The sequence below is a fragment of the Triticum dicoccoides genome, chromosome 6B, assembly GCF_002162155.2.
Source record: "Triticum dicoccoides isolate Atlit2015 ecotype Zavitan chromosome 6B, WEW_v2.0, whole genome shotgun sequence".
Taxonomy (NCBI): Eukaryota; Viridiplantae; Streptophyta; class Magnoliopsida; order Poales; family Poaceae; genus Triticum; species Triticum dicoccoides.
In genome coordinates, this window is record NC_041391.1 from 54,206,669 (window position 1) to 54,228,255 (window position 21,587).

Sequence of the window (21,587 nt, forward strand, 5' to 3'; positions counted from 1 at the left end):
ACCAATCTAGTTACATTGTGATGAATCGAACACCCATAGAGTTCTGGTGTTGATCATGTTTAGCTCGCGAGAGAGGTTTAGTCAACGGATCTGCGACATTCAGATCCGTATGTACTTTGCAAATTTCTATGTCTCCATCTTGAACATTTTCACGGATGGAGTTGAAACGATGCTTGATGTGCCTGGTCTTCTTGTGAAACCTGGGCTCCTTGGCAAGGGCAATAGCTCCAGTGTTGTCACAGAAGAGTTTGATTGGCCCCGACGCATTGGGTATGACTCCTAGGTCGGTGATGAACTCCTTCACCCAAATCGCTTCATGCGCTGCCTCCGAGGCTGCCATGTACTCCGCTTCACACGTAGATCCCGCCACGACGCTCTGCTTGCAGCTGCACCAGCTTACTGCTCCACCATTCAACATATACACGTATCCGGTTTGTGGCTTAGAGTCATCCGGATCTGAGTCGAAGCTAGCGTCGACGTAACCCTTTACGACAAGCTCTTCGTCTCCTCCATAAACGAGAAACATGTCCTTTGTCCTTTTCAGGTACTTCAGGATATTCTTGACTGCTGTCCAGTGTTCCTTGCCAGGATTACTTTGGTATCTAGCTACCAAACTCACGGCAAGGTTTACATCAGGTCTGGTACACAGCATGGCATACATAATAGATCCTATGGCTGAAGCATAGGGGATGACACTCATCTCTTCTTTATCTTTTGCCATGGTCGGTGACTGAGCCGAGCTCAATCTCACACCTTGTAACATAGGCAAGAACCCCTTCTTGGACTGATCCATTTTGAACCTCTTCAAAATCTTATCAAGGTATGTGCTTTGTGAAAGACCTATGAGGCGTCTCGATCTATCTCTATAGATCTTGATGCCTAATATGTAAGCAGCTTCTCCAAGGTCCTTCATTGAAAAACACTTATTCAAGTAGGCCTTAATGCTGTCCAGAAATTCTATATTATTTCCCATCAAGAGTATGTCATCTACATATAATATGAGAAATGCTACAGAGCTCCCACTCACTTTCTTGTAAACGCAGGCTTCTCCATAAGTCTGCATAAACCCAAACGCTTTGATCATCTCATCAAAGCGAATATTCCAACTCCGAGATGCTTGCACCAGCCCATAAATGGATCGCTGGAGCTTGCATACTTTGTTAGCGTTCTTAGGATCGACAAAACCTTCCGGCTGCATCATATACAGTTCTTCCTTAAGATGCCCGTTAAGGAATGCTGTTTTGACGTCCATCTGCCATATCTCATAATCATAGTACGCGGCAATTGCTAACATGATTCGGACGGACTTTAGCTTCGCTACGGGAGAGAATGTCTCGTCGTAGTCAATCCCTTGAACCCGTCGATAACCCTTAGCAACAAGTCGAGCTTTATAGATGGTGACATTACCATCCGCGTCTGTCTTCTTCTTAAAGATCCATTTGTTTTCTATCGCTCGCCGATCATCGGGCAAGTCTGTCAAAGTCCATACTTTATTTTCATACATGGATTCTATCTCGGATTTCATGGCTTCAAGCCATTTGTTGGAATCTGGGCCCGCCATCGCTTCTTCATAGTTCGAAGGTTCACCGTTGTCTAACAACATGATTTCCAGGACGGGGTTGCCATACCACTCTGGTGCGGAACGTGTCCTTGTGGACCTACGAAGTTCAGTAGCAACTTGATCCGAAGTACCTTGATCATCATCATTGGTTTCCTCTTCAGTTGGTGTGGGCATCACAGGAACATTTTCCTGAGCTGCACCACTTTTCCGTTCGAGAGGTAGTACTTCATCGAGTTCTACTTTCCTCCCACTTACTTCTTTCGAGAGAAACTCTTTTTCCAGAAAGCATCCGTTCTTGGCAACAAAGATTTTTCCGTTGGATCTTAAGTAGAAGGTATACCCGACAGTTTCCTTAGGGTATCCTATGAAGACGCATTTTTCCGACTTGGGTTCGAGCTTTTCAGGTTGAAGTTTCTTGACATAAGCATCGCATCCCCAAACTTTTAGTAACGACAGCTTAGGTTTCTTCCCAAACCATAATTCATACGGTGTCGTCTCAACGGATTTAGACGGTGCCCTATTTAAAGTGAATGTAGCTGTCTCTAGAGCGTATCCCCAAAAGGTCTCAGACTTGTGTTTCATTAAGTAGACATACCCATATCTACTTAAGTCATCAGTGAGAGTGAGAACATAACGATATCCTCCGCGAGCCTCAATGCTCATTGGACCGCACACATCGGTATGTATGATTTCCAATAAGTTGGTTGCTCGCTCCATTGTTCCGGAGAACGGAGTCTTGGTCATCTTGCCCATGAGGCATGGTTCGCACGTGTCAAACGATTCATAATCAAGAGACTCTAAAAGTCCATCGGCATGGAGCTTCTTCATGCGCTTGACACCAATGTGACCAAGGCGGCAGTGCCACAAGTATGTGGGACTATCGTTATCAACTTTACATCTTTTGGCATCTACACTATGAACATGTGTAATATTACGCTCGAGATTCATTAAGAATAAACCATTGACCATCGGAGCATGACCATAAAACATATCTCTCATATAAATTGAACAACCATTATTCTCAGACTTAAATGAGTAGCCATCTCATATTAAACGAGATCCAGATACAATGTTCATGCTCAAACTTGGCACTAAATAACAATTATTAAGGTTCAAAACTAATCCCGTAGGTAAATGTAGAGGCAGCGTGCCAACGGTGATCACATCGACTCTGGAACCATTCCCGACGCGCATCGTCACCTCGTCCTTCGCCAGTCTCCGTTTATTCCGCAGCTCCTACTGTGAGTTACAAATATGAGCAACAGCACCGGTATCAAATACCCAGGAGTTACTACGAGTACTGGTAAGGTACACATCAATTACATGTATATCAAATATACCTTTGGTTTTGTCGGCCTTCTTATCTGCTAAGTATTTGGGGCAGTTCCGCTTCCAGTGACCCTTCCCCTTGCAATAAAAGCACTCAGTCTCACGCTTAGGTCCATTCTTTGACTTCTTCCCGGTAACTGGCTTACCAGGCGCGGCAACCTCCTTGCCGTCCTTCTTGAAGTTCTTCTTACCCTTGCCCTTCTTGAACTTAGTGGTCTTATTGACCATCAACACTTGATGTTCTTTCTTGATTTCAGCCTCTGCTGACTTCAGCATCGAGAACACTTCAGGAATGGTCTTTTCCATCCCCTGCATGTTGTAGTTCATCACAAAGCTCTTGTAGCTTGGTGGGAGCGACTGGAGGATTCTGTCAATGACCGCCTCATCTGGGAGGTTAATGTTCAGCTGGGTCATACGATTGTGCAACCCAGACATCTTCAGGATGTGCTCACTGACAGAACTGTTTTCCTCCATCTTACAACTGTAGAACTTGTCGGAGACATCATATATCTCGACCTGGGCATGAGCTTGGAAAACTAGTTCAAGTACCCAAGTAAGGATCAGGATGAGCTCGGGGAAGCTTATCCAGGGGCGCGCTGGCTCGGACGCAAGCACGTGCAAAACGCGTGTTCTGCTCGCGCTCCGGGCGTGCACGGCGATTGCTCGACGAAATGCTAGGATGGCCAAAACTGCTAGAGAGCTAATGCAAATCCACAGGCCTGGGCTAGAGATCGTTAGCAGGCTACTTGACAACTTGGTTTGGACAGATGGGAAAGTTGACAACACAAACATACAATCATGCCAAATCTGTCCATGCCCACAGGGTGTTTGAAAAAATGCCAGAGGCATCTAGGCAGGTCTTGGAGTGGTCAAGAATTCCAGATGGTGGTCTCATTAGGTGAATAAAAGGGTGGTGAGGTTAGTTGGCAAAATACAGAAACTTGTTAGTGCAAGTTTTGCAAAAACTCAATTCTGGACAGGAGACAAATGACATCACTTCATGAACCAAAAATGATCCAATGGGTGCATGCTCCTGGACTTAGGTGTTTAGCATGGAGGACTACAAGTAGGAGGAAGCTCATGGGTAAAGGAGCAACTTAAGAAGTAGTTGCTGTACAAATCCTCAAGTTGGACCAGTATGGAAAAGAGGTTGATTCACTCAATTTTTTCAAAGAACATCACTAGGTTTTTGCAAAAAGTTAATTAACATACTCATATCGACATCCCAAAATTTTGGTGGAAGTTTTAAAGAAATATTTAAATAGGTTGTAGTGTAAAAGTGCCCACTGGACCAGATTTGAAAATTTGGGATAGAGCTCAAAATATTAAATGAAAGAAATATCTCTTTGCATAAAAGTGATTTAGAAACATCACATGACATCTCCAAATTTTGGTGGGATTTCTAAAATATTTTATCAAATGGTTGTAGTTCAAAAAGGACCACAAATCATGGAAAAACCATTTTTAAAGGAATAAAGATCAGGCAAATAATTTTATAATTAATCCCTCTGATAAAAGAAAAGTTTTATTTGAGAGGGTAAGAGAGTCCAAGAAAATTGAGAAGTATTTCACTTGAGATAAAAACTCCATGATGATAAGAAAGGAAATGTTTCAAAAATCAAAAGTGAGTCTAGAAAATAAGAGTTTTAATTCCTGGCAAAATTTTAATCAACAAAACAACGTTAAAATTTTGGGGTGTCACAGTCTTGAATTGAGAAAAGTGCCACTTTATGGTTAATGAAGGTATTGTCTTGGGGCACAAAGTTTCTGAAAGAGGTATTAAAGTTGATAAAGCCAAGGTTGATGCTATTGAAAAGATGCCATGTCCCAAGGACATTAAAGGTATAAGAAGTTTCCTTGGTCACGCTGGATTTTATAGGAGGTTCATTAAGGACTTCTCAAAAATCTCTCCGCCTCTGACTAATTTATTAAAAAAGATGTACCATTTTCTTTGATGATGATTGTGTAGAAGCATTTGAAATACTGAAGAAAGCATTAGTCTCTGCACCTGTTGTTCAGCCACCTGATTGGAATTTACCCTTTGAAATTATGTGTGATGCTAGTGATTATGCTGTAGGTGTTGTTCTAGGGCAAAGAGTTGATAAGAAATTGAATGTTATCCATTATGCTAGTAAGACTCTAGACAATGCTCAAAGAAACTACGCTACTACCGAAAAGGAACTTTTAGCAGTTGTATTTGCTTGTGATAAATTCAGACCCTATGTTGTTGATTCTAAAGTAACTATTCACACTGATCATGCTACTATTAAATATCTTATGGAAAAGAAGGATGCAAAACCTAGACTCATTAGATGGGTTCTCTTGCTGCAAGAATTTGATTTGCATATTGTTGATAGAAAAGGAGCTCAGAACCCCATTGCAGGTAACTTATCTAGGTTAGAGAAAGTTCTTGATGACCCACTACCTATTGATGATAGTTTCCCTGATGAGCAATTAAATGTCATAAGCACTTCTCGTAGCACTCCGTGGTATGCTAATTATGCTAATTATATTGTTGCTAAATTTATACCACCTATCTTCACATACCAGCAAAAGAAAAAGTTTTTCTATGACTTGCGACATTAGTTTTGGGATGACCCACATCTTTATAAAGAAGGAGTGGATGGTGTCATTAGACGTTGTGTACCTAAGCATGAATAGGAACAGATCCTACGCAAGTGTCACTACGAAGCTTATGGAGGACACCATGTTGGAGATAGAACTGCACATAAGGTATTGCAATCTGGTTTTTATTGGCCTACTCTCTTCAAGGATGCCCGTAAGTTTGTTTTGTCTTGCGATGAATGTCAAAGAATTGGTAATATTAGTAGACATCAAGAAATGCCTATGAATTATTCACTTGTTATTGAACCATTTGATGTTTGGGGCTTTGATTATATGGGACCTTTTCCTGCATCTAATGGATACACACATATTTTAGTTGCTGTTGATTACGTTACTAAGTGTGTAGAGGCTATTCCAACTAGTAGTGCTGATCATAACACTTCTATTAAAATGCTTAAGGAAGTTATTTTTCCGAGGTTTGGAGTCCCTAGATATTTAATGACTGATGGTGGTTCACAGTTTATTCATGGTGCTTTCCGTCAGATGCTTGCTAAATATGACGTTAATGATAGGATTGCATCTTCTTATCACCCGTAGTCTAGTGGTCAAGTAGAATTGAGCAATAGAGAGCTAAAATTAATTTTGCAAAATATTGTTAATAGTTCTAGAAAGAATTGGTCCAAGAAACTTGATGATGCATTATGGGCCTATAGAACTGCATATAAAAATCCTATGGGTATGTCTCCGTATAAAATGGTTTATGGAAAAGCTTGTCACTTACCTCTCGAACTTGAACATAAGGCATATTGGGCTATTAAAGAGCTCAACTATGATTTCAAACTTGCCGGTGAGAAGAGGTTATTTGATATTAGCTCACTTGATGAATGGAGAACCCAAGCTTATGAAAATTCCAAGTTGTTTAAAGAAAAGGTTAAAAGATGGCATGACAAAAGGATACAAAAGCGTGAGTTTAATGTAGGTGATTATGTATTGCTATACAACTCTCATTTAAGATTTTTTTTAGGAAAGCTTCTCTCTAAGTGGGAAGGTCCCTACGTTATCGAGGAGGTCTATCGTTCCGGTTCCATAAAAATCAACAACTTCGAAGGCACAAATCCGAAGGTGGTAAACGGTCAAAGGATCAAACACTATATCTCAGGTAATCCTATAAATGTTTAAACTAATATTATTGAAACCGTAACCCCAGAGGAATACATAAGGGACACTTTCCAGAACGTTCCAGACCCCGAAAAGGAATAGGTATGTGGTACGGTAAGTAAACTGACTCCAAAACAATTTTTAAGGCAATATTTCTCCGTTTTGGGATATTTAGAACAATAGAAAAATAAGTAGCAGTCCGGGGAGGACACGAGGCCTCCACGATGGTGGAGGGCGCGCCCTACCCCCCTGGGCGCGACCCCCTACCTCGTGAGCACCTTGTGTGCCCTCCGGACTCCGTTTCCTTGCATGATACGTATTTTGGTCGGTAAAAATTCATTATATATTCTCCTGAAGGTTTTGACTCTCGTATCACACAAATATCCTCTGTTTTCGTTTTGAGCTATTTCCGCTGCAGATTTAGAGCATCATGACTTCTCCCTCCTCCAGCAACGAAGATAAGGATGCCTGGCTATTGAAGATAGAGTTGCAAAGAGAGGAACCAGAAGAAATCAACAAGGAAGAAAGGATCAAGAAGGTCATGGAGAGATTGAAGCTTTCAAGATGATTGTGTTAGCCCGCATACAGAACAAGTATCTTACACAGGAGAATATTTTGCTGAAGGATCATATTGGTGGGCTCAAAGGCATTATCCGCAAGTTGGAGGAACTTTTATGCTCGATGCGCGATTATCCACCGTCATCATCACCACCTCCATCACCTCCGAGGAAATAACCACATGGGTATGGGCACTCCCCTTGGCAACTGCCAAGCTTGGGGGAGGTGCCCTGGTATCGTATCACCATCACAACTCCTATCTTTACCGTTTTTCTTAGTTCGATCCTATTAGTAGTATCTTGATTTAGTAGAATAAAGTCATGGCATGATCTAGTTTCGAGTTTTGCTTTATGATCCTTCTTTGTAATCGAGTCCGTGAGCTATATAATAAAGATTAGTGTTGAGTCAAGGGCTTGATTGTTTTGCCATGATTTTGGGTGATTAGAAGAAAAATAATAAAAAGAATCAAAGAGTTCATATTGATCTTAGTGAAAGTAATGACTTCACATAGAAAGAGTATGATGATTAAAAGTTGTTGGGAGTTGGCAAATATAGCTTTGGTCATCGTTGCAATTAATAGGAAGTAATAAGGAAAGAGAGGTTTAACATATAGATATATTATCATTGACATCTTTTATGATTGGGAGCACTCATTAAAATATGACATGCTAAAGAGTTGAGGTTGGACAAGGAAGACAACATAATGAGTTATGTTTTCTTACATCCAAGATAAAGTATGTTGTCATGGATCCTCTACCGTGTTGAGATTACCTTGCCCCCTCATGCTAGCCAAATTCTTAGCACTAAGTAGAAATACTACTTGTGCTTCCAAATACCCTTAAACCAGTTTTGCCATGAGAGTCCACCATATCTACCTATGGATTGAGTAAGATCCTTCAAGTAAGTTGTCATCGGTGCAAGCAATAAAAATTGCTCTCTAAATATGCATGACTTATAAGTGCAGAGAAATAAGATTTGTACGAACTTGTTGAGGCCGCAATAAAAGCGACGCACTGCATAATAAAGGTTCACATGCAAGGGGAAATATAAAGTGACGTTCTTTTGCATTAAGATTTTGTGCATCAACCCTAAACGCGCATGACAACCTCTGCGTCCCTCTGCGAATGGCCTATCTTTTATTATTATCCTCTACCTTATGCAAGAGTCACGGTGATTTTCACCTTTCCTTTTTCATTTTATCCTTTGGCAAGCTTAGCATGTTGGAAAGAACATGATATATATATCTAATTGGATGTGGGGGAGCATGAATTATTATTGTTGACATTACCCTTGAGGTAAAAGGTTGTGGGGCAAAACTATAAGCCCCTATCTTTCTCTGTGTCTCATTAAAACTCCATAACCAGAAGTATCGCGCGAGTGTTAGCAATTGTGGAGGCCTAAATGATAGTTGAGTATGTGGACTTGCTTTTGAGCTCTGACATAGACTCTTTCCGATGTTATTATAAATTGCAATTGCTTCAATGACTAAGGGTATAATTTGTTGGTGCTCAATAAGGTTTTTGATTCATGCTTTGGCTTTGTGAAAAGATCATCACTTGAACATGAGTAATCATATGACAAAATCTATATATGTTGCTGTTATGAAATAATCATGATGCCTTCATATCCATATTTTATTTTTATTGACGGCTCTACCTTAAACATGAGGACATATTTATTGTTATCGGCTTTTCGCTTGAGGACAAGAGAGGTCTAAGCTTGGGGGAGTTGATACGTCCATTTTGCATCATGCTTTTATTACAATATTTATTGCATTATGGGCTGCTATTTCACGTTATGTCACAATACTTATGTCTATTCTCTCCTATTTTACAAGGTTTACATGAAGAGGGAGAATGCCGGCAGCTGGAATTCTTGGCTGGAAAAGGAGCAAATATTGGAGGCCTATTCTACGCAACTCCAAAAGTACTGAAACTCCACGGAATACCTTAAAATAAATAAAGAAAAATCATCGCCAAAGATGAAGGCCAGGGGGCCCACACCCTGCTCACGAGGGTGGGGGGCGCCCCCCCCCCTCTGGGCGCGCACCCTACCTCGTGGGCCCTATGAAGTCCTTCGAAGAGAAAAAAATAAGAAGCAACCTTTCAGGACGAGACTCTGCCGCCACGAGGCGGAACCTTGGCGCAACCAATCTAGGGCCCTGGCAGAGCTGTTCAGCCGGGGACAATTCCCTTCGGGAGGGGGAAATCATCAGCAACGCTCCTCTCATCGGGAGAGGGCAATCTCCATCAACATCTTCACCAGCACCATCTCATCTCGAAACCCTAGTTCATCTCTTGTATCCAATTCTTATCTCCAAGTCCGGGATTGGTGCTAGTAGTTTGCTAGTAGTGTTGATTACTCCTTGTAGTTGATGCTAGTTGGTTTATTTGGTGGAAGATCATATGTTCAGATCCTTTATGCACTTAATTACCCCTCTGATTATGAACATGAATATGCTTTGTGAGTAATTACGTTTGTTCCTGAGGACAAGGTAGAAGTCTTGCTATTAGTAGTCATGTGAATTTGGTATTCGTTCGATATTTTGATGAGATGTATGTTGTCTAGCCTCTAGTGGTGTTATGTGAACATCGACTACATAACACTTCACCATTATTTGGGCCTAGAGGAATGCATTGGGAAGTAATAAGTAGATGATGGGTTGCTAGAGTGACAGAAGCTTAAACCCTAGTTTATGCGTTGCTTCGTAAGGGGCTGATTTGGATCCATATGTTTCATGCTATGGTTAGGTTTACCTTAATACTTTTGTTGTAGTTGCGGATGCTTGCAATAGAGGTTAATCATAAGTGGGATTCTTGTCCAAGTAAGGGCAGTACCCAAGCACTGGTCCACCCACATATCAAATTATTAAAGTACCGAACGCGAATCATATGAGCTTGATGAAAACTAGCTTGACGATATTCCCATGTGTCCGCGGGAGCGCTTTTCCTATTATAAGAGTTTGTCCAGGATTGTCCTTTGCTACAAAAAGGATTGGGCCACCTTGCTTCACTTTATTTACTTTTGTTACTTGTTGCTCGTTACAATTTATCTTATCACAAAACTATCTGTTACCACTTATTTCAGTACTTGTAGAGAATACCTTGTTGAAAACCGCTTATCATTTCCTTCTACTCCTTGTTGGGTTCGACACTCTTACTTATCGAAAGAACTACGATAGATCCCCTATACGTGTGGGTCATCAAGACCCACAGGCGACGGTACGGGTGGCAACTTGGCGCATATTTGGTTGTTGCCTGCTGAAGAGCAGGTGGACGAGCAGCCAGCGGACATGGTTGCTGCGGCCAGAGCTTTTGATGCTAGTCAGAGTAAGTAGAGAAGAGGAGAAGCGAACGTTGGATATGTCAGTTTCATTACTTGCAGAGTAGCATAGCACCATATATAGTCATAGTCTAGGTTTGGATTCGAACCAGCTATAGGAGCACATCTCTCTTTTTTCTAAAACTCGACAACGTCTCTTTACTGGTACACTAGCTTGTTATGTACGCCTTCCCAAGTCTTTGATTTTCTTTCCCTTTTTTGCAAGGAAGGAAGGAGGACAAAATTGAGAGTTATTGGGACTCGAACCCAAGACCTCTCGGTTGAAAAAGCAAGGGTGCTAGTCACTTATGTGGTGAACGTTCCCTGTGAGGAGGACGACAGACAAACGCTTTTTCCTCGCAGTTTTCTTCCTATATATAAAAAAGTATGCTACTTGGTGTCCACTTAGTCAACAAATGATTGTGCCAACATTGACCGTTGTATTTACATTCAACGTCCGTCGTGTTTCTTCAGTCTCTTCTTCCTCGAGCTGCCAAAGCCAAACCAGCACCGGCGGGACCGCCTACTCCCGCCTCCCACGGCTATCTCTGATCTTCCCCGGCGCCTGTTCGTTCCCGTCCGAGGCCTCACCATCGTCCTCCGCCTTGGTTCGCTTGCCGCCCTCCGGTGTTGTCAACATGGTCAACAACCGAGAGGAATAAGGAGATGACTATACATGGTGAGGATGATAGTAGGGACCCAGCAGCGCGCGCAGTAATTTGGTTTTTTCGGGACGGAGAAGGGTATCAACTGGGTTGTGCGGGACCCATGGCCTGTCTAGCCCAAGCTTTTATTTCATATGTTTAGCACATGAACAGCCCAGTTTGTTTTTTTCATTCTGAAAAATGGCTAGCCAACATAGGCCTACTTGCTTTTCTACGCCCTACTGGGCCGGAAATGGGCTAGTGTTGATTACTCCTTGTAGTTGATGCTAGTTCATTTATTCGGTGGAAAATCATATGTTCAGATCCTTCATGCATATTAGTACCCATCTGATTATGAACATGAATATGATTTGTGAGTAATTACGTTTGTTCCAGAGGACACAGGAGAAGTCTTGCTATAAGTAGTCATGTGAATTTGGTCTTCGTTCGATATTTCTATGAGATGTATGTTGTCTTTCCTCTAGTGGTGTTATGTGAACGTCGACTACATGACACTTCACCATTATTTAGGCCTAGAGGAAGGCATATGGGAAGTAATAAGAAGATGATGGGTTGCTAGAGTGACAGAAGCTTAAACCCTAGTTTATGCGTTGCTTCGTAAGGTGCTGATTTGGATCCATATGTTTCATGCTCTGGTTAGGTTTACCTTAATACTTCTTTTGTACTTGTGGATGCTTGCAATAGGGGTTAATCATAAGTGGGATGCTTGTCCAAGAAAGGGCAGTACCAAGCACATGTCCACCCACATACCAAACACGAATCATATGAGCGTGATGAAAAATAGCTTGACGATAATTCGCATGTGTCCTCGGGAGCGCTTATCTCATATAAGAATTTGTCCAGGCTTGTCCTTTGCTACAAAAAGGATTGGGCCACCTTGCTGCATTTTATTTACTTTTATTACTTGTTACCCATTACGAATTACCTTATCAAAAAACTATATGTTACCGATAATTTTAGTGCTTGCAGAGAAAACCTTACTGAAAACCGCTTGTCATTTCCTTCTGCTCCTTGTTGGGTTTGACACTCTTACTTATCAAAAGGACTATGATATATCCCCTTCACTTGTGGGTCATCAGGACTCTCTACAGGCGGCGTTGCCGGCGAGTGAAGTGCCTTCGCTAAGTGGAACTTGGTAAGGAAAAATTTGTATAGTGTGCTGAAATTTACTGTCACTTGTTACTATGGAACATAATCCTTTGAGGGGCTTGTTCGGGGTATCTTCACCCCGACCAGTAGAGCAAAGAGTTCCTTCTCAACCTATTGAACCTACTGAAAATGTTTACTTTGAAATTCCTTCGAGTATGGTAGAGAAACTGCTATCTCATCCTTTTATAGGAGATGGAACATTGCATCCCGACTTGCACCTAATCTATGTGGATGAAGTTTGTGGAGTATTTAAGCTTGCAGGTATGCCCAAGGATGTTATCAAGAACAAGGTGTTCCCTTTACCTTTGAAGGTAGAATCATTGACATGGTTTAGGCTATGCGATGATATGGGATCATGGAACTACAACCGATTGAAATTGGAATTTCACCAGAAGTTTTATCCTATGCATCTTGTTCATCTTGATCGTAATTACTTATATAATTTTTGGCCCCGCGAAGGAGAAAGCATCGCTCAAGCTTGGGGGAGGCTTAAATAAATGTTATATTCATGCCCCAATCATGATCTCTCAAGAGAAATGATTATTCAAAAAATTTATGCTCGGCTTTCTCTCAACAATCGCTCCATGCTTGATACTTCTTGTGCTGGCTCTTTTATGATGAAGACTATTGAATTCAGATGGTATTTATTGGAAAGAATCAAATGCAACTCTGAAGATTGGAATCTCGAGAAGGTAAGGAGTCAGGTATGACACCTAAGTTTGATTGTGTAAAATCTTTTATGGATACTGATGCTTTTCGTGAATTTAGCACAAAATATGGACTTGACTCTGAGATAGTAGCTTCTTTCTGTGAATCATTTGCTACTCATGTTGACCTCCCTAAGGAGAAGTGGTTTAAATATAATCCTCCCACTGAAGTAAAAGTAGTTGCACCTATTAAAGTTGAAGAAAAGACTATCACTTATAATGATCCTATTGTTCCTACTACTTATATTGAGAAACCACCTTTCCCTATTAGAATAAAGGATCATGCTAAAGCTTCAAGTGTGGTTCGTAAGAGTAATACTAAAACACCTACACCACCTGAGCAAATTAAAGTTGAAACTAGTATTGCTATGGTTAAAGATCTCTTGGCTGATAATATTAATGGGCATGTTATTTACTTCTGTGATGAAACTGCTAGAATCAATAGACCCGATTCTAAGAATAAACATAGACCTGTTGTTGGCATGCCTGTTATTTCTGTGAAAATAGGAGATCATTGTTATCACGGCTTATGTGATATGGGTGCTAGTGCTAGTGCAATAACTCATTCACTATACAAAGAAATTATGCATGATATTGCACCTGCTGAGATAGAAGAAATTGATGTTACAATTAAGCTTGCCAATAGAGATACTATTTCACCAGTTGGGATTGTTAGAGATGTTGAAGTCTTGTGTGGGAAAGTTAAATATCCTGCTGATTTTCTTGTTCTTGGTTCCCCACAAGATAGCTTTTGTCCCATCATATTTCGTAGGCCCTTCTTGAATACTGTTAATGCTAAGATAGATTGTGAAAAGGATATCGTTACTATTGGTTTGGGTGATATGTCTCATGTGTTCAATTTTGCTAAATTTTATAGACAACCCCGTGATAAAGAATTACCTAGTAAGGATGAAATTATTGGTCTTGCTTCTATTTTCGTGCCTCCTAATGATCCGTTAGAACAATATTTGCTAGACCATGAAAATGATATGTATGAATGAAAGAAGGGAGATAGATGAAGTATTCTTTAAACAAGGACCAATTTTGAAACACAACTTGTCTGTTGACATTTTAGGGGATCCTCCACCACCCGAGGGTGATCCCCTGTTTGATCCTAAACCACTACCTGATACTCTTAAATATGCTTATCTTGATGAAAAGAAGATATATCCTGTTATTATTAGTGCTAACCTTCCAGAGCAGGAAGAGGAGAAATTATTGAAAACTCTGAAAAAGCACCATGCTGCTATTGCATATACTCTTGATGATCTTAAGGGCATTAGTCCCACTCTATGCCAACACAAAATAAAATTGGAGAAAGACGCCAAACCAGTTATTGATCACCAACGGCGATTCAATCCTAAGATGAAAGAAGTTGTAAGAAAAGAAATACTAAAGCTCCTGGAAGCATGTATAATTTATCCCGTTGTTGATACTCAGTGGGTAAGTCCTGTCCATTGTGTCCCTAAGAAGGGAGGTATTACTATTGTTCCTAATGATAAAGATGAATTGATCCCACAAAGAATTGTTATAGGTTGTAGGATGGTAATTGATTTCCGTAAATTAAATAAAGCTACTAAAAAGGATCATTACCCTTCGGCTTTTATTGTTCAAATGCTAGAAAGATTATCCAAACATACACATTTTTGCTTTTTAGATGGTTACTCTGGTTTCTCTCAAATACCTGTTTCAGCAGAGGACCAAGAAAAGACCACTTTTACTTGCCCTTTCGGTACTTTTTCTTATAGACGTATGCATTTCGGTTTATGTAATGCACCTTCTACCTTTCAAAGATGCATGGTGGCTATATTCTCTGACTTTTGTGAAAAGATTGTTGAGGTTTTCATGGATGATTTCTTCGTTTATGGATCTTCTTTTGATGATTGCTTGAGCAACCTCGAATGAGTTTTGAAGGGATGCGAAGATACTAGTCTAGTCTTGAATTGGGAAAAGTGACACTTTATTGTTAATGAAGGTATTGTCTTGGGGCACAAAATTTTTGAAAGAGGTATTGAAGTTGATAAAGCTAAAGTTGATGTTGTTGAAAAGATGCCATGTCCCAAGGACATTAAAGGTATAAGAAGTTTCCTTGGTAATGCTGGTTTTTATAGGAGGTTCATTTAGGACTTCTCTAAAATTTCTAGGCCTCTGACTAATCTCTTACAAAAAGATATTCCTTTCGCCTTCGATGATGATTGTGTAGAAGCATTTGAAATACTTAAGAATGCTTTGATTTCGGCACCTATTGTTCAGCCACCTGATTGGAATTTACCCTTTGAAATTATGTGCGATGCTAGTGATTATGCTGTAGGTGTTGTTCTAGGACAAAGAGTTGATAAGAAACTAAAAGTTATTCCATATGCTAGTAAAACTCTAGACAGTGCCCAGAGAAATTATGCTACTTCTGAAAAAGAATTCTTTGCAGTTGTATTTGCTTGTGATATGTTCAGACCTTATATTGTTGATTCTAAAGTAACTATTCACACTGATCATGCTGATATTAAATATCTTATGGAAAAGAAATATGCTAAACCTAGACTTATTAGATTGGTTCTCCTACTACAAGAATTTGATTTGCATATTATTGATAGAAATGTAGCTGAAAACCCGTTGCAGACAACTTGTCAAGGTTTGAGAATATTCTTGATGACCCACTACCTATTGATGATAGCTTCCCGGATGAACAATTAGCTGTCATAAATGCTTCTCATACTGCTCCATGGTATGCTGATTATGCTAATTACATTGTTGCTAAATTTATACCACCTAGTTTCACATACCAGCAAAAGAAAAGGTTTTTTTTATGATTTAAGACATTACTTTTGGGATGACCCACACCTTTATAAACAAGGAGTAGATGGTGTTATTAGACGTTGTGTACCTGAGCATGAACAGGAACAGAGCCTACGCAAGTGTCACTCTGAGGCATATGGAGGACACCACGCTGGAGATAGAACTGCACATAAGGTATTGCAATCTGGTTTTTATTGGCCTACTCTCTTCAAGGACGCCCGTAAGTTTGTTTTGTCTTGTGATGAATTTCAAGAAATGCCTATGAATTATTCTCTTGTTGTTGAACCATTTGATGTTTGGGGCTTTTATTACATGGGACCATTTCCTTCCTCTAATGGGTATACACGTATCTTAGTTGCTGTTGATTACGTTACTAAGTGGGTAGAAGCTATTCCAGCTAGTAGTGCTGATCATAACACCTCTATTAAGATGCTTAAAGAAGTTATTTTTCCGAGCTTTGGAGTCCCTAGATACCTAATGACTGATGGTGGTTCACATTTTATTCATGGTGCTTCTCGTAAAATGCTTGCTAAGTATGATGTTAATCATAGAATTGCATCTCCTTATCACCCACAGTCTATTGGTCAAGTAGAATTGAGTAACAGAGAGCTTGAATTAATTTTGCAAAAGACTGTTAATAGATCAAGAAAGAATTGGTCCAAGAAACTTGATGATGCATTGTGGGCTTATAGAACTGCATAAAAAATCCTATGGGTATGTCTCCATATAAAATGGTTTATGGAAAAGCATGTCACTTATCTCTCGAACTAGAACATAAGGCATATTGGGCCATTAAAGAGCTCAATTATCATTTCAAACTTGCCGGTGAGAAGAGCTTATTTGACATTAGCTCAATTGATGAATGGAGAACTCAAGCCTATGAGAATGCCAAACTGTTTACAGAAAAAGTTAAAAGATGGCATGACAAAAGGATACAAAAGCGTGAGTTTAATGTAGGTGATTATGTGTTGCTATACAACTCTTGTTTATGATTTTTTGCAGGAAAACTCCTCTCTAAATGGGAAGGTCTTTACGTTATCGAGGAGGTCTATCGTTCCGGTGCCATAAAAATCAACAACTTTGAAGGCACAAGTCCAAAGGTGGTGAACGGTCAAAGAATCAAACATTATATCTTGAGTAATTAAATAAATGTTGAAACTAATGTTATTGAAACCGTAACCCCGGAAGAATACATAAGGGACACTTTCCAGCACGTTTCAGACTCCGAAAAGGTATAGGTATGTGGTACGGTAAGTAAACCGACTCCAAAATAGTTCTAATAGCAATTTTTCTCCGTTTTGGAATATTTAAGAAAATAGGAATATAAGAAGTAGTCTGGGACAGACACAAGGCGTCCACGAGGGTGGAGGGCTGATACATGTCCAACGTATCTACGTTTCCAAACACTTTTGCCCTTGTTTTGGACTCTAACTTGCATGATTTGAATGAAACTAACCCGGACAGACGATGTTTTCAGCAGAACTGCCATGATGATGTTTTATGTGTAGAAAAGAAAAGTTCTCGAAATGACCTGCAAATCCACGGAGGCACTTTTTGGAATTAATAAGAATTTCTGGCGAAAGAAATACACCAGGGGGCCAGGGCCTGTCCACGAGATAGGGGGGCGCGCCCCCCCTGTAGGGCGCGCCCCCTATCTCGTGGGCCCCCTGGACCTCCACCGACCTCAACTCCAACTCTATATCTTCCGTCTCACGGAGAAAAAAAATCAGAGAAAAAGTTTCATCGCGTTTTACGACACGGAGCCGCCGCCAAGCCCTAATCTCTTTCGGGAGGGCTAATCTGGAGTCCGTTCGGTGCTCCGGAGAGGGGGATTCCTAGCCGTCGTCATCATCAACCATCCTCCATCACCAATTTCATGATGCTCACCGCCGTGCGTGAGTAATTCCATCGTAGGCTTGCTGGACAGTGATGGGTTGGATGAGATTTACCATGTAATCAAGTTAGTTTTGTTAGGGTTTGATCCCTAGCATCCACTATGTTCTGAGATTGATGTTGCTATGACTTTGCTATGCTTAATGCTTGTCACTAGGGCCCGAGTGCCATGATTTCAGATCTGAACCTATTATGTTTTCATGAATATATGTGTGTTCTTGATCCTATCTTGCAAGTCTATAGTCACCTATTATGTGTTATGATCCGACAACCCCGAAGTGACAATAATCAGGATACTTCTCACTACTAGGAAAAGGCATGCTAGTGGCGCACCAGTTTTGCCTACTAATGGCGCACTACTGGTGCGCCACTAGCATCACGCCATTAGAATTAAATTCTAATGGCGCACTACTGGTGCACCATTAGTATCTGGTGTTCTAATGGCGCACCAAGCAGTGCGCCATTAGAATTTCCTACGGTGCGCCATTAGAATTCCTCCCAGGGGGCCATATGTACCCATGTGCTTTGGCTTTCTAATGGTGCACCAGTGGATGATGCACCATTAGTGTGATTATTACAGTGCGCCATTAGTGTCTTGTGTGGTGCGCCATTAGTATTAATATTAGTTTTTTTTGTTTTTTTCTGATTTTTTCACAAGTTACAAAATATATTATTTGACAGAATATAGAGAGCACCACACAACAACAGCAGATTCATCAAATACAATAGAAGGTAAGTCTCCGAATACAATTCATCATATTAGTCTCCAAATACAAAAGACCGAACAAAGATAGAACATTACAAGTCTCGGAGACCGCGAGTTGCGAGTTTGTCTTCACATTACAAGTCGATATCGATCATCTAAACTACCATCACATAGAAGAGAGCTGCGGTCATCACGATGAGCATCATCGCGATGAAACTGGTCTTCACCCGGTTCCTCCAACGCTCCCTCCTCTCTCCCGCTAGATAGCAGGCGTATCTAGATTCCGCCTCCGCCCTAGTGATGTACCCTTTGTAACTGTTACCGCTGAAACGGTGAACCTGTCTCTGACACTCCTCCCAGTCGTCATAGACTCCGGGAACCTTACCCTTGTACACGACATACGATGGCATCTCTATGCACAAGCCAGACAACAAACAATACATAAGCAATATATAAGTATGCAACAAAAGGATCAAAAGAGAAAAGCAAGACATTAATAGCACGATTCATGTACCTACTAATAAATAGCATCTATTACATCTAAGTTGAACCACTGTCCAAACCAAAGAGACATACAAGTTCATTAAAATTTAATTACAACATGAGCTAATCGATGTTTCAGAACTACAAATAGCATCACTACTTTCGACTCGACTCATGGGACCAGAGCGTGGATGAAGCCGCCGTCTTTCGTGATGGTCATGAAGTCACGGGCGTTGTCATCCTGCATTTGAAGTGTTGTGTCTATCTCACTGTTGGACGGTTGCTCTTTGAGGTAGAACTGCCCCGAGGTACGAAGGACATCTTGTTGGATGATTTCTGCAAACTCCGACTGGATGCAAAAGAATTCTTGTTGGAGGTCCACGTCCTGGATTGCCGCCAAGCTTGCGGCCCAATCTTTGACATTATTTGGTAGCATAAGGTGATTATGGTCCCGTACGATCGCCCTCATGTGATGGAGGGCATAGTAGGCATCCTTCTGACCGCCAGGCGGCTGCTTGATGCAGGGGAACGTCGTATTGTGGGTGAACACGTGCCTGCCATACCTACGAACTGGCCTCTTAAAGGTGCCTCCAGATGTGGCGTAGCCGGGGAGAGCATCATCAAGAACTTTCTTGATATTTGTGTAGTCTATCTTGGAGTCACGGTCCGGGTCGAAATACGTGGTCGTGGAATATTTTGGGCTTAAGAGGATGAGTGTGCAATGTGTGTCACAGCACAGAACACGGAATGTTAGAAAAAAAAGAACGATCGAAATCTAAGAAATCATATGTTACGGGGCGGTGAGGGGATGCCTTACTCGGGAAAGTAAGGCACGAAGAAGTTATCCTTATCAGGGTTTGCCAGAATGACGCCTTCGAGGTGTGAACTTGCGACTTGCCGGTCCCCAGCGCTGCCCAAGATCTTGGCACTCATGTAGAAGGGGTCGACTATCACGATGTCTGGGGTCTTGTCTCGAATGATCCGCATCTCCATACTCAGCGAAAACAGCCGAACGAAGGTGTAGTGCAGCAGATGAAGATTAAACATAGCAAAGATGTCATCAAACTGCCGGACGACCGTACCCCCGATGGCGCCATCCACAAAGCCCTTGCCCTTTGGCACCTTGCCCACGAAAACCGGGTATGCCACATCTTTCTGGGAGAGACACCGCTTCTCCAAAGATAGAACGCTGTCATGCAAACTCCGCATAGCACCAGTTGCAGCATTGAGCATATTTGTCGGTAGCATCGCCCTACCCGCTACATGCACCCTCCTCGAGATATCCTGAGCTGAAGGTGGCCCATCCTGAGCACGGATCATACTCGGTGCCGGCTGGCTCGCACCGGCGCCCTTGGTAGTCTTTCGTTTCCATCCCTTCTTCTTGATCCGTGTAATGGGACCGAGTTCTGCTCACAGACCGCCTTCTTGAGCGTGTTGGGGCTGATAATATTTCGCACCTCAGCTATCTGAGGCTCGGTGAAGGCAGGAGCTGGAGGCGTCTCCTGAGAACTGAGCGCCAGACAACACCTGTTGCAATTGGATTTCTCCGCCGTACCAGCTAGATCGCGGTCGTCTTGGTTGGGTTCTTGAGAAGGAGGCCCGCTGAACTCGTCACCGTACCCATGTTCGGCAAAGTACTTATCAATGTTGGTAAATGTACCGTCATCATTGTCGTCGTCGTCCGGATCCTGTGCCATATGCATGTCCGCATCCTATGCCATAGGGATGTCCGACATGTCCAGTAGCGTTGCGGCGTTCTTGCCATAGCGCGGCGCCGGAACGACTGGCGGTCTTGTCTGTGCGGTGGTGTCCCCTGCCCCCAAACGAATCTGGCTCTTTGGCCAAAGTAGGGGCCAGCTTACGCAGGCGCTGAGGGTCATCAGATCTTCCTTATCGGCCCCGGCGGGTTGAATCGGAGGTAACAACTCGTCGCAGCTGGGCAACACCCAAACCAGTTGAACCCTATACATGGTGGGTGGCATCGGTTTACCGTGGAACACGGGGTTGCCCGGTTGAACGATATTGCCCTTGGCGACATCGACCAACTCGTCGTTCACGAAGTGCAGGAGAGTGCACGGAACGTTGGCGGCGCCCTGCAAAAACATGTAGGGCGTCAGGGATGCCCAGTCAAAGGCAAAAGGAGATGAAGTCCTCGGCCGAGAGGCTTAATTATTTACCATGATGATGGCGTAGAGCTCGGCTAATGTCGAGGCACCGCCAACGGCGGGCGTGCAACTGACGGAGGGGCCGCTTGCTGGCAAGGTGCCGGCCGGTGTACACCCGGGTGCATTAAGCTCCAATGCCCGTGCCGGCGCCGGAGACACCAATACCGCCACCGCCGATGACACCAATGGCGCTGCCGGAGACACCAATGGTGCCGCATGTGCGTTGTGCGAGTTGCTGGCCATGAAGCTGGGAATCTGAGGCGGCCCCTGTTGGCCACCCGCAATCCACTTCGTCAGCCCATGAATCAAGGTAGGCATAATGCCGGTGAGCGTCGTCCCCAGTTGTACTTGCACTTCCTCTTGGATAATCTCCAGAATCCGCGCCACTTGTGCCTTGAGTTCCTCAACCTCGCGCAACTGGCTTTCTGAGATGGTCTTTTTCTCCTTTCGCCCACCAGCTGTATAGTATGATGACCATTTTGTGGACAAGCCTTTGCCGGCCAAACGACCTGCTGACGTCGGCTTACCGAGCTT